Source organism: Leptidea sinapis, chromosome 1 (assembly GCF_905404315.1).
Source record: "Leptidea sinapis chromosome 1, ilLepSina1.1, whole genome shotgun sequence".
Lineage (NCBI taxonomy): Eukaryota > Metazoa > Arthropoda > Insecta > Lepidoptera > Pieridae > Leptidea > Leptidea sinapis.
This window is the reverse complement of record NC_066265.1, coordinates 23,919,547-23,932,801: the sequence shown is the minus strand read 5'-3', so window position 1 is coordinate 23,932,801 and position 13,255 is coordinate 23,919,547. Positions and strand designations below refer to the sequence as shown.

The window sequence follows — 13,255 nt, the reverse complement described above, 5'->3', positions numbered from 1 at the left end:
AAAACATGTACACTTTACTAAAACGCCGACAGCACTGCTGTGATTCCTCTGATGTTGCCAAGAGAATGTGGGCGGCGGTGATCACTTAACATCAAGTGATCACCGCCGCCTGCGCGTCATTACGCGTAAGCTCATTTGTCCTCCTTTTACATATAAAAATATACAAGAAATGCTGAACATGTCATTCGCATCATTATTTTATGGACATGGAAAGATTAAAGTCGGCGTAGACAAAACCGATTATAAAGCCAACGATATATTTAGTTAATTTTTTTTTCATTTTAATTTGTATTGCATGTTATAACTAACAAAAAAGATTTGATTCACTAATAAAATCCGTTTGGCTTCAGTATTCTAACAATCTTCAGACATAGAATGTTAAATTATTAAAAATGTCAATATATGCGTAATTAATAAGAGGACCAAACAGACGGTAACAAAATCATCTGATTGATCATCTCAAAATATTCATTTTTAATATTTTTTTCTACTTTATTAATATTGTAAAGTGGATTCAGCAATGGATGTTGATGAATAAGAAGTAGAAATTGCTTCCTCTAGTAGCAGTAAAGGGGATAAAAAGAGATTCGAAGTGAAAAAGTGGAACGCGTGAATTGTCTTATTGACATGGGATATTGTTGTGCCATATGCCGCAACCACATAATGGATCTGTATATATAATGTCAAGCTAACCAAGCATCAGCAACCAGTGAAGAGTGTTAGGTTGCTTGGGGTGTGTGAAATCTTGGTTTTCATTTTCACTGCAACTCCCGCTGGTTTTAAACTAGACAATTGTGTCCCTTAGACAACAGAATTCAGAATGGGAATTTCAGAAGTATGGACATTGATCCTGACACATTTAACACCAAGTCAATCATCACTTCTGTTACTGATAAAGACTTTAAATGTGAATATTCATAAGATTCCAATTAACTACAATACATAATATCTTTGCCGATTTTAAAGGAAATCAGGAAAGCAACGTCGTATGAAGCGTATATAAATAGATTAATATTTAGAATGTTGTTAGCCTGTGGTCGTTTTGGCTTGGTCGATGCGTCGGTTGATCGATAACCATTATTAGATTAGCTGAGATAGGCTGGCGACAAACTATTAACAGTACATTAGGTTAATTACGGCCACAATATTGCCGATACACTATATGCTATGATAAGAATTATTTCCCTGGACTTGCTGACGAAATTTACTTTGAGAGATAAAAATACTCTTTGTAGAAGCTTCGCCTTTTTGTGAAAATAAGGGATGAGACAAACAGAATGTTCAGCTGATCGTATTTGATACGTCCTACCCATTATAAAGCAGTGCCGCTCAGGATTCTTCAAAAAACCCAATAATTCTGAGCGTCCTCATAATTGCGCTCGTCTCCTTGAGACATAAGATATTCAATATAATTTAATCTAATTTGCCCAGTAATTAACTAGCTACAGCGCCCTTCAGACCGAAACACAATAATGCTTACACATTACCTACTGCTTCACGGCAGAAATAGGCGTCGTTGTGGTACCCATAATCTAGCCGGCATCCTGTGCAAAGGAACCTCCCACTGGTAAATAGTGAGAATAACGGTGCGAACTCTTTTAATTTAAAATCAAAATTTGGCTGTTAAAGCTGGAATATTGATAAGATTAAGATAAATAATTCGAGTATAGAAGATACTCGATAATTAATCGATAAATAATTCGAGTATCTTCTGTATTATTTAATGGGAGTTTCTTTTTTTTGTTTTCAGTTTTTCGGAATGTGTTGTCGAAAATGGAAAACATTGGATGAACTTTCTTCTGCGGTATTTCCAATACGATACGACATGGGTACCTTTACCAAAAAGGCGCGTACTCTTTTCTAAAAGGCCGACAACGCTCCTGTGATTACTATTCCCAAACCTGTTATGTGTCGTGCATACGAATATCAAACACGCATTTAGTAAAGGATAGAAAAACAAAATAAAATAGTTTATAAAAGTATATTAAAATAGAGAATTTATAGTTAACAACAGCCGATTGTAGGTGTGTTATTGGCAAAGTATTTAAAAAAAAATTAAAAAATGCTGCCAAAAGAAACTATTCTAACTAACTATAAATTGTGGATAAAAGCTAGTGTAAAATAAAAAATGTACTAAAATACTGCACAGAACTGAACATGTTTTACTAATCTTTCAAACCCATATATACAAATATAGTCAAATCACGTAAATGGACATTGTTGTTTTCAATAACTTAACTATGCAGCCTTTCTGAATTTAAGTAATGAAACAATGCCATAACAGATCCAAACAATGCTCAAATCAAAGGGTGATTCCACAATTTTGTTAACTCAATACAAATATTGGTAAAATTCTACATGTTTACAACTTTGGTAAGCTTTCCATTTGTGAAAATTGAAAATTTTTTGCAATCCTTATTTTTGGATTGAATTAGTCAGATTTATTGTTTCTTCTCTACGAGATATTTGTTTTGAGTTGGAATCAGTGCTATAAAATAAAGTGATATAGAATCAGGCCAATATATGTATGACTCGATCTGTCCAAAATGAGACCAGTGTAATATCTAAACAATTTGTTATGTTTTTAAAGTGATAACCCTCACTTCTAGGATTAAAACACAAATAAAATTGGAAAAACAACAACCTGAGAGTTGAACAAAGCATACAGGATTTTATACCGATACGACACTCGAACGGTTAGCTCAGTTGATTAGAGCACCGGCACGAAACGCCGGAGGTCGTGGGTTTGGTCCCGCATCGTTCATAAAATTTTGTTGTTTTTGAAATTTTATTGGTGTAATATATATTAATATCTTCTACTAATTTATGCTAAACTCACCGCAATTACTGATAGAAGTTTGTTTACTGTGGATATCAATTTAAACAGTAGTTTTATAATTGTTAATTTTGCATAAATTATCAGGAGGTTTAGTAAGAAATAACTTAAAGTAAATTTAGTAGGAAAACCAATGTGACTGACATAGCCCAAATGATTGCGAAAATGAAGTGGCAGTGGGCAGGGCACATAGCTCGACGGACAGATGGCCAGTGGAGCAGTAAAATCCTCAAATGTCGACCACGTACCGGAAGACGCAGTGTTGGTAGGCCCCCACAAGATGGACCGACGATCTGGTTAAGATGGGTTGGTAGGAGAGAGGTTGGTTAGATGGTAAGACGTTGGGTAAGGGCAGGGCCAATCATCGTGGAGATCTTTGGGAGAGGCTTTTGGTTTTGGTACGACTTATGTTGAATGGAAGGCTACTATCAGTGGGAGCCTTCTTTGCACAGGATGCCGGCTGGATTATGGGTACCACAACGGTGCCTATTTCTGCCGTGAAGCAGTAATGTGTAAGCATTACTGTATTTCAGTCCGAAGGGCGCCGTAGCTAGTGAAATTACTGGGCAAATGAGACTTGACATCTTATGTGTCGAGGTGACGAGCGCAATTGTAGTGCCGCTCAGAATTTTTGTAGGGCCTATCAATTACCATCAGCTGAACGTCCTGCTCGCCTTTTTTCATAAAAAAATAGTGAGCTCTTTTAGTTTTAGAAAAAAAAAATTTGCAATAACGTTCATGGTTAGATCGTCTTGGAAACGAAATCTTCGTGCACAAAATCGTGACAGCTTCTAATAAACATAAATTCTGATGTACATTTCAAATGTAAAATTTATACCTAAATATTTCAACGAGGTTGGTTTTATTTCAAATAAAATTACGAATTCATACGGCTGAGAATGTTGGAATTAAATTTTACATTTTTAACTTACATAACAATAGAATCGCCGCCAGCGAATGTACTAGTTTGCTTAAAACAAAACTGCTCTGAAATAAGTTCACGTGGCATGCGAAAGTTTGCTTATGTTATTTCGAATATAAATTTCAATTAGACGCACATACATTTAGTTGAGTGAGTTAAATTCACAAAGCATAGAGGTGGATCGCCTGAGGGTCGGCTCTAGACTTCACAAACACGAGATCCCTCAGGTAGCCATTTTGAAGTGTTATAGTGATTGCTTTATTTGAGTGACTTTGTGTTGATACAAGTTTTATTCGGGTTGAAATACACGGCCTCATTACATGTAGCTTACTATAATACTAATAATTTTCATCGATATTTTCAACGATAATTCAAAAAAGTTTGTAAAAATTCTCGCACATCAAGCTAACCTGTGACTTTTTTTTCCAAGTAGTATGTACCTATATCCTCTTCATTATAAAACCATATAAATTATATCCTTACTTTATATAAATTTTAGTACTTAGACATTTTTGACTGTATAAATCACACTGTTCACTGTTACCATTGAATGATGTGTTCATCTTTAATTGTTACATATATCAGAATAATTGTACCTAGCATAAGTTTATATAAATGTGTAATATATGTAATGTTGATGATCCAAATAAATAAATAAATAGACTGTCCAGATATTGTTCAAAATATTGGCATTTCTGTACCGTCATTTAATTGTCGAATAGGTACTTATTCCCCAATATTTATTAATAGAAATAACTACGGATTAAACTCTCCCATTCAACTCATATGTGAAAGCTATGATAAAATATTTAAATTAGATCATAACATCGATATATTTTCAAATATTAACTTTTATAAAAAACAGGTGTCCTTGTCATTAAAAGGCTTAAATATAGATTAGTAATATGTAATTAGTATTAGTAGTAAATTCATTATTTTATTTTTCTAATTCAGCATTAGTTTTTTAATTTAGTAACGATGTGCATACCTTTAATTTAGTTATGTAAATAGTAACAGTTACTAATGATTACCTAATTCGTATATGTAAAATTATGTATCTAGTTGGTAAGCCTTAATAAATAAATAAATAAATAAGTACCTTTTAATAGCATAATACTTAGGTAAATCTATATCGAACATTATTCCGGTATTTTATAAGTAGAATCATGCTGAGTTTCTTGCACCCGTTAAATTCTATTTTGAATAAAAATATTTATATTTTCGAGTATTTGATGAGTGTAACTTAATAATCAAAATTATTTATCGCATTTGATCATATACGAGTACAGTAGACTTATATCCTGTAAGAAATATACAATATTCATAAAAGCTTGTTACTTTGGAGAATCAACATACTAATACCGACACACTTGTTGGAAAAATTGGATTTATTTTTTTAAATCAAAATTCTTTTTATTGTAGTACCATTAAATTTACTTATTCTTTTTGAAGTCTTAATATTATATATATGTTTAAGATGTCTAATTTTTCGGTAATTTGATATTGCGATGTTTATGACGTTTCGACAAAAAAAAAAACACCTTTGAGAAATAATATGTAAAATTTAACAATCCCCCGTTCGGTATCTAAATATATGGTGTAGTATAAAGAGTGAATACAGTTATATGTTATAACAGTATTCACTCTGTTATATGTTTGCATGCATATTTTTTTTAAAGTATAAACTCAAAATCAACTTGAGCATTTTTTTTTCAATAATATATATGATGTTCTAATATGTTTATCAATGAGGTCATTAAGTGGCTTGGCATTTAAAAAATGTATCCCAATAAGAGATTGTAAGTAACTAATTTCTATTAAAACTTCCTAGCCAATGTTGGTTTAAAACAGTCTGCTATTAAAAAATGCAAAGGTTAATGATAAATAATTAAAGGAAAAAAATATATTTTTTCTTCTATTTTTATCAACAAAAACCTCAACAAAGTCAATGCAAGCACACTCTAGTGTGTAAAATTAAAAAAAAAACTTAAATAACTATAAATATTTTCCTCAAACTTCTTCATCTGTAAACAGGAAAATGAGACATAATATATTGTATGATATCAATTTGACGTTTAGTGTAATTTTGTAAAACCTTGAAACATAATTTAAACAATATTCTTGGGTACAGCCCTGAAGCGAGGGCTTTATAGAACCACAGCCTAAACAAGCAGAATTAAATGAAATCTAAACTACAGTATAACAGTTGGATAAATACGACAATTAATGGTCAGGGATCCAATTCGACCCTTTTGTGAAGAAAATATTAGTAAGGAAACGTTATAGAGTACTTTGTCTATGTCTAATTGCAATTATTATTATAATCTGATATCTTTTTTATAAAGATATAACAAATATTAATTATTTTATTATTTAATAGTACAAGGCTTGCTGTCAATATAAGCAAATCAGCACATTCAGAGGACGGACACTTATAAAAAATACAACAAAGTACTGGGCACCCAGAGGCCATCTCTTCGACGTACTACGAGCAAAACCATGCACAAACACTGAATTTCAGCTGATGATTCAAGAATCATCAGCTGAAAATCAAGGAGTATATTTAATTAAGGCTATATGAATAAAAGTAAGACATCTTTTATATAAGTTTTATCGTATACTTTACTTCAGGTTTCGAGTGATGCCTTCAAAATGAAACAATTTTGAAGATAAGCTGAAAAAATTTTATATTAAGCATAATTTCTCAACATTAATCTTCGAGTCAGCTCTTAAGACTACTACGGAAAAGAAAAACTTTGGAGAAACGGTACAGTAAAATTAAAAATAATTAAAATTTCTTTATTCAATAGTATCAAAGTTAATCCTTTTAAATAGTCAGGATGCATGCATATATTAATAATTTATAAATTCATAAATGCATCAAAGTACCCACCAACCGACGACGATAAGTGTACAGACCTAATTATGGTTTCTTTGTCTATACAAAAGATAATCATACAGCTGATATAATGTTCCGTACTTCAAATTTTTTAATGCCCTATATTACCTTGAAAAATACAAAAAAAATGGTATAGATCATGTGGACTCCGAGACAGACCCAGAGTGCGATTGGAATGAAAACAAGAAGAAAAAGGGAGGCTCTGAAATAATTTAGTGAGTCATACTGTTTGAGGAAGCCAATCGCTACAAAATGTTGCAGTTCCGACGGAAGTAGGGAAAGCCATTAAATTTTAATATAAAACATGGTATGTAAGTATCACAGAAGTGGTCGCTAGCTATGGGCCTTATGAGGTAGCTCATAGTCGCTCAGAAGCCAACTGAGAGGGCTATGCTCGGAGTTTCCCTACCGTATCGAATCAGAAATGAGGAGATCCTTGGGAGAACTGAAGTGGTAGTGGGCAGGGCACATATATCGACGAACAGATGGCCGTTGGGGCAGTAAAGTCCTTTATTGGCGACCACGTACCAGAAGACGTAGTAGACCGTAAGACCCACAAGATGGACCAACGATCTGATCAAGATAACCGGAATTGGTTGGATAAGGGCTACGCAGGATCGATCGTCATGGCGATATTTAGGGGAGGCCTTTATCCAGCAGTGGATGTCTTTTGGCTGAAATACTGATGATATAAGCATAAAAAAAGTCTATACTTAACTTGTACAATACCTATTTTCCTCCAGTGGCTTATTCATTGAAATCCTTTTGTTATTATTAGCTTTATACTATTCACTATTACTATATTTGAAGTATTCAATTCTAACTAAGTGAAGTGGTTAAATCAATACGTATTATGCCGATAGCAAACTGTGTAAGCGTTAATTGCACATAATATTAGGGCCTCATTTCAATAATGAGAACAGCTCACAAACATTTGCGTTTTCCAGCCAGTGTTTATCTAATAACTGTAAACATTTAGCAATCAGCACCAATACACTAAACATATTGATTGCCTATTTGTACTTTATATACGTATTGATAGTCAATTAAGCGATGAGTGTTATCTTTACTTCTGCAACACTGCCTAGGTGTTCAATTGATAATGAATCAACCGTTGTTTGGAATCATTTCGGTGTTGACATTGTAATTATTTCTTTGCAAGTATCCCACTTCTGATGTTTTATCGTTCGTACAAATAAAAATTGTTCTCTTTCCAATAAATATATTCGCAGTATCGCTTGCTCGATACATCAGATCAACGACTAGTAACTTAAAATTACCGGAAAGTAAACAAAAAATTGTATAACTAGATATCTAAATAAACTATAATATTATATATTAAGTCGGAAAAAGAGTTCATTACTACTCTCAAAAAGTTTAGGTTCAGGCTCTGAGATTTGTAGTCATCTTTCAAAACATTTTAATGTTGGTCTTTTTTAACTCCATCTTAAGTAGCTATATCATGTTGACACTCTTATAAAAATCCAAAGTAACTGGTATGAAATCTGACTTAAATATTTAGTGCTCTCCATGTGGGATACTCATATATCTTAACACTTATTTGTTTTATTTAAAAGATACAGAGTGAGACAGAGTACGCAATGGGAAGGGCACATTAGCTGTACCAAACCATCTACAGGTTGTCCATATTTATAAGGCACACTAGTATTAATAAAGTAAATTGAACAGCAACTTAAATCTTTTAATTTAACACATGAGTTAATTAAATTAAAAGAAACTTTGATGCAATTTTAAATTACTATAAACGTCGACAAGAAAACAACCACATGGAACTCCCAAGTGAAATGTCCATTCAACTGTCCCCTGTACAAATACTGTCACCTAACTAAGTACTTTGGTACGAGTTAACACTAAGGGAATACTCGGCCAGGCTACGAATACTAAACTCCTCTAATTCACGGCGATTCATTGCACACATTTGTCCTTCTATTTATATGCATTTGTATGAGTCGTGTATTCGTATTATTAATTGCTAGTCGCCATTGTATTCTTTGCAATATAAATTGTTATATTTTCCTAGAGTTTAGTAGTTTCTTCTTATATTATTTACATTCTCAAATTTTCTGGCACATACATACAAACATAGAAGTTAACTACTTTTTGATGTGTTTCCAGATGAATATTACCTACTTCAGTTTGCGTATGAAGTATGGTAGCATAGAAAGGATCACCGTGTGGTACTGTTAGTCAGTTCGATTCCGACAAACCGCCTGATCTACGGTGGGGTGGGTGACGGCCCATCGATGTTTCCACACGATAAAAAGGCTTACACTGCAAGATAGAATTAGGATTGCACGAAAAAGTGTCAATATAGAGTACCTACTCAAAGGCTAATCATCAGACAAGATTCTCAAATCATACATATCGGAAACACTGCTGTTATTCCTTTGGTGTTGCAGAAGAATACGGAGGTGATCACTTAACATTAAGTGACGAACATGTGTCGTTTTCCATAATATAAACACTTTATTTAATGCATTACTTTAGCTTATCACATATAAACCTATGTTTCCGAAGCGGTAGTAGTATCTAGTATATTAGAAATGACATCAAAAGGAATTCTAAAGGAATCAATTTTGAGAAAATGAATGCCTTTTATGAATAAAACATCTACCTACTGACCCAAAGCGATTAAATAAAAAATTGGCTCATTAGATCATTTCGCCGTGAAATTCCGTATTCCGTGATAACCAAGCGAGACACATTGACGACCGCGACAATTGAATGAGCGACCCGAGCGCGCGTTCGGCCGAGCAATCCATTATGTAGATTGCTGTACCGATTGCGGCATTGTCGCTGGCTCGCCGTGCCTATTACGGAGCTGGAGTACCGCCCCGTACGCGGCCGATTCATTTTATGGATATTGCGTTGGATTAACAATTGATTGATGACTTCACTGGGCGGTTTTGTTACATATTGATATTACTCTAGTCTTAATTTTGGACCGCGCTCACCCTAATTAGTCATTTTATCAACAAATATGTCAGCAATATGTTATGTTTTTAAAGTGATAACCCTCACTTTAGGATTTATACACAAATAAAATTTTAAAAACAAAATTTTATTAACGACGCGGGATTCGAAATTTTTAAATTTTACGAGTGTTTGTGTATTAATCCTAGAAGTGAGGGTTATCACTTTAAATACATAACATATGGTTAAGATCTACAAGAGCGACATCTCAAGTCAATTTCCTAATATGCAAATATTGGGGTTGAGCAGGTTATCAACTGTAAAGTAGATCCTGTAGATGAAGCTACAACCTGAGAGTTGAACAAAGCAAACAGAATTTTATAACGAGGCGGTACTCGAACGGTTAGCTAAGTTTTTTTTTTTATTCATATTAAAAAAAGAGTACAATGAAAAATTAAAACTAAGATGCGCCACAGAAACCTGTGTAGGTTTATGCGTGGTGCAAATGCATCACTTCGCTCACAACTACTGTACTTAAGAAGTATTTATATCAATATTTTATTTTTATACATAAGAAGCTATACTGTTAAATAACAATAGATTAAATAGAAATATAAAAAAAAAATAACTTATAAACATAGATATTAAGAACTGTTAACACCAGCCATTACATCCCCTTTTCCTCTTAGTGTATACTGCATATTTTTAAATGCGTATTTACACGAATTTTTATTTTTGAGAATGATTGTGTATAGATCTTCAGGTAAGTTATTTGATATGTTAGGTAGCATGTATTCCCATGTCGTTTTGCCATACACATTAACATACCTAGGTAAAATATATCTGGTTTGATTAACCCCGGTCCGCAGTTTATCATGCCTAATTTTTTTTACTAACAATTTTATTTTATCATACTCTTCCAGAACTACCGACATGTTTATTTTATCAAAGACAGACATCACCGAAACCGAAACTACTTATTCCATAACTTATAACTGAATCTGCCAAAGAAAGATATAGTAGTCTTAGTGTATAATATGGTACTTTATGTTTAAGTATGTCAATTTTGGAACGCAGAGATCGTAGCTTATTACATACGTACTCAATATGGGGCTTCCAGTTTATATTTTCATCAATTACAAGGCCAAGGTAGGTGTGCTGGTCCAAGAGCTGCAGCGGGCCGCACGCGCACGGCTCCGGCACGGGCCCGCCGTGCAAACATGTGTGCGTATGAGCAATAATTGTAGGATTGGCACTTTTTGAATATGGGGAGCGCATATGTATAAGTTTTGTTTTGCTTACATTAATAACTAAGCGCATGTCATGGGCCCATTTGCATAGAATGTCAAAATTGTTTTGCATAATCTCTTGTGCCTCTTTGATGTTTCTACCGTGCGTCACTAAGCATGTGTTATCGGCAAATTGGTAAACAGAGCCCCTCGTGAATATGTTACACATTTCGTTGACGTAAGTTAAATATTCGGTAGGGCCCAATATCGAGCCTTGTGCGGTGCCTCTCAGCGTAGGTATTTGATCACTGTCTTGGCCATTAATGCGCACGACGGTGTTTCGGTTGCTGTGATAGTCGCGGAACCACTCCAGCAAGTATACCAGCCTGGCTGACCTTTGAAAATAGCGTGTGATATCGTAGTGTATCAAATGCTTTAGTGATATCAACAAAAACAACCAGCACCTGGTAACGGTTGTTCAGTTGCTGGTTGACCTCGTTGACAAAGGTTGATAACAGCTGAGAGGTATTTCGACCCTTTTGGAAACCATATTGTTTATCATTTATTATGTGATTATTAGCAAGGAAACTCGTTATTTCATTTCCGATATACCTGTCAACTATCTTATCAATACACGGCAATATAGTAATCGGTCTATAGTTATTTATGTCATTGTATGCGCCTTTTTTGTGAATTGGCCTAATTATACCTATTTTTAACTGATCTGGGTACGAGGACGTGGAAATACACGCATTAATAAGGTGTGTAATTACCGGCACTATTTCTGAGCTTATGCATAACAAATCTCTTACCCGTATGTTGTCAATAGCCGGGCTTTTTTTTTATTCAACTGGTGTAAAATTTTAAAAATAACATCATTAGTTGCCTTTTTAGCCTCATGGAAGCAGTCGGTTCTTGGCAGTACGACCCACCGTGTAATAGTTGAGTGTTACAAGTAGAACAGATATTTTTTAAATTATCTTCAAAACCGGAGGCAAAAGTATTACAGATTGCTCCTGTTGCAATGTTAAAATGCTTAGAAATTACGTCATCTATTGTTTTGCAAACCCTGCCGCAGATGTTGTTTATTATTTCCCACACTCTCTTCTGGTTTGTGAAATTATTTAGGATTTCATTTTTAAAATAAATATTTCTAGTTTTTTCTATGTACTTATTAGTTTGGTTTCTATATTTAATATATAATAGCCTGTTTTCTTTATTTTTTTCGTCCAATTTGCAGATTTTTAACAGCTCTAACCTTTTTTTACTCATGCTAATAACACGATTATTAACCCATTTACATTTTTGTCATTTCCCTTCTTTTATTTTAAATTTCTTCATGCACTTATTATATACTTCACAATATTTATCTGTTATAAATTTTAGAATATCGCGCGGGTAAACAAGATCTAAGGCAGGGCTCCAATCTATTTTTCGCAATTCACATTCTAATAAATTATTATCTAACTTATTTACAAACCTATTCGCGGAGTTCTTTATCTTTGAGCAATGCACTATAATAGAACCGGTTATGTAGTGGTCAGCGATCGCATTGTTTATCACAGCCGTATGCACCTCTTGGTGTGAAGTCGCACGCAAAAAGATATGGTCTATACACGATTTCGTTAGTAAGTCACCTTTATTTTCAACACGAGTGTATTGCGTAATACCACAGTCTAATTCTACCTCACTCATGGAGTCCAAGTACTGGTTGCGTATCGGGTTATGGTCGCATAAATTAATGTTCATATCACCTATAAGTATATAAGATTTCTCACTTGGGTGCAGCTCGACTATACGCTTAATCTCTTGAATAAATAACGGTTTATTAAGCTTAGGCGGCCTATACACTGCACAAAGGACCAGTCTTGTTTTATAGGATGTCTCGATTTCACCTATGATGCACTCGAAGTAGCATGTAGGTATGGTGTGTCTCGTGAAGCTCAGAATGTTATGAATGTACGCTATTACGCCGCCACCTAGCCTATGCGCTCGAAGTTCTGTATGCATATCGTAGTTATCTAATTGAAAAAGATGTTTCATCCTTAATGTTAACCTCCGTAAGTATGATAGCGTGTATTGTGTGCTGGCAGGTAGACACTATGTACTCAAGGCTGGCAAAGTTTTTAATCATTGAGCGTATGTTTACATGTGTATGTTTACATACATAGATGGTTAAAGTTTTTTAGTTGAATGTTATCAGAAAATGCATTCCAGTCATCATATGTGTTCTCTATTATTCTACTTATCTGTTATGAGGATGGTTACACTAATCACGGTACTACGTAGGTAGGTAGATTAAATCAAGGCGCGTTCTTGGTGTTTTCCGTTTGAAGAACAAGATTTTTTATATCATTTTCGCATCGAATATTTTGAACTTTTCCGTTTTCCGACCATCTTGCTAATATCTTGCCGTTAGTATACCATACAAACTT

General features: G+C 34.0%; 1 pseudogene; it reads left to right on the top strand.

Moving 5' to 3' along the window:
- The first annotated feature begins 514 nt into the window (after positions 1-514).
- Positions 515-927, top strand: LOC126969913 (RING-box protein 1A-like; annotated as a pseudogene).
- The last annotated feature ends 12,328 nt before the right edge of the window (positions 928-13,255 follow it).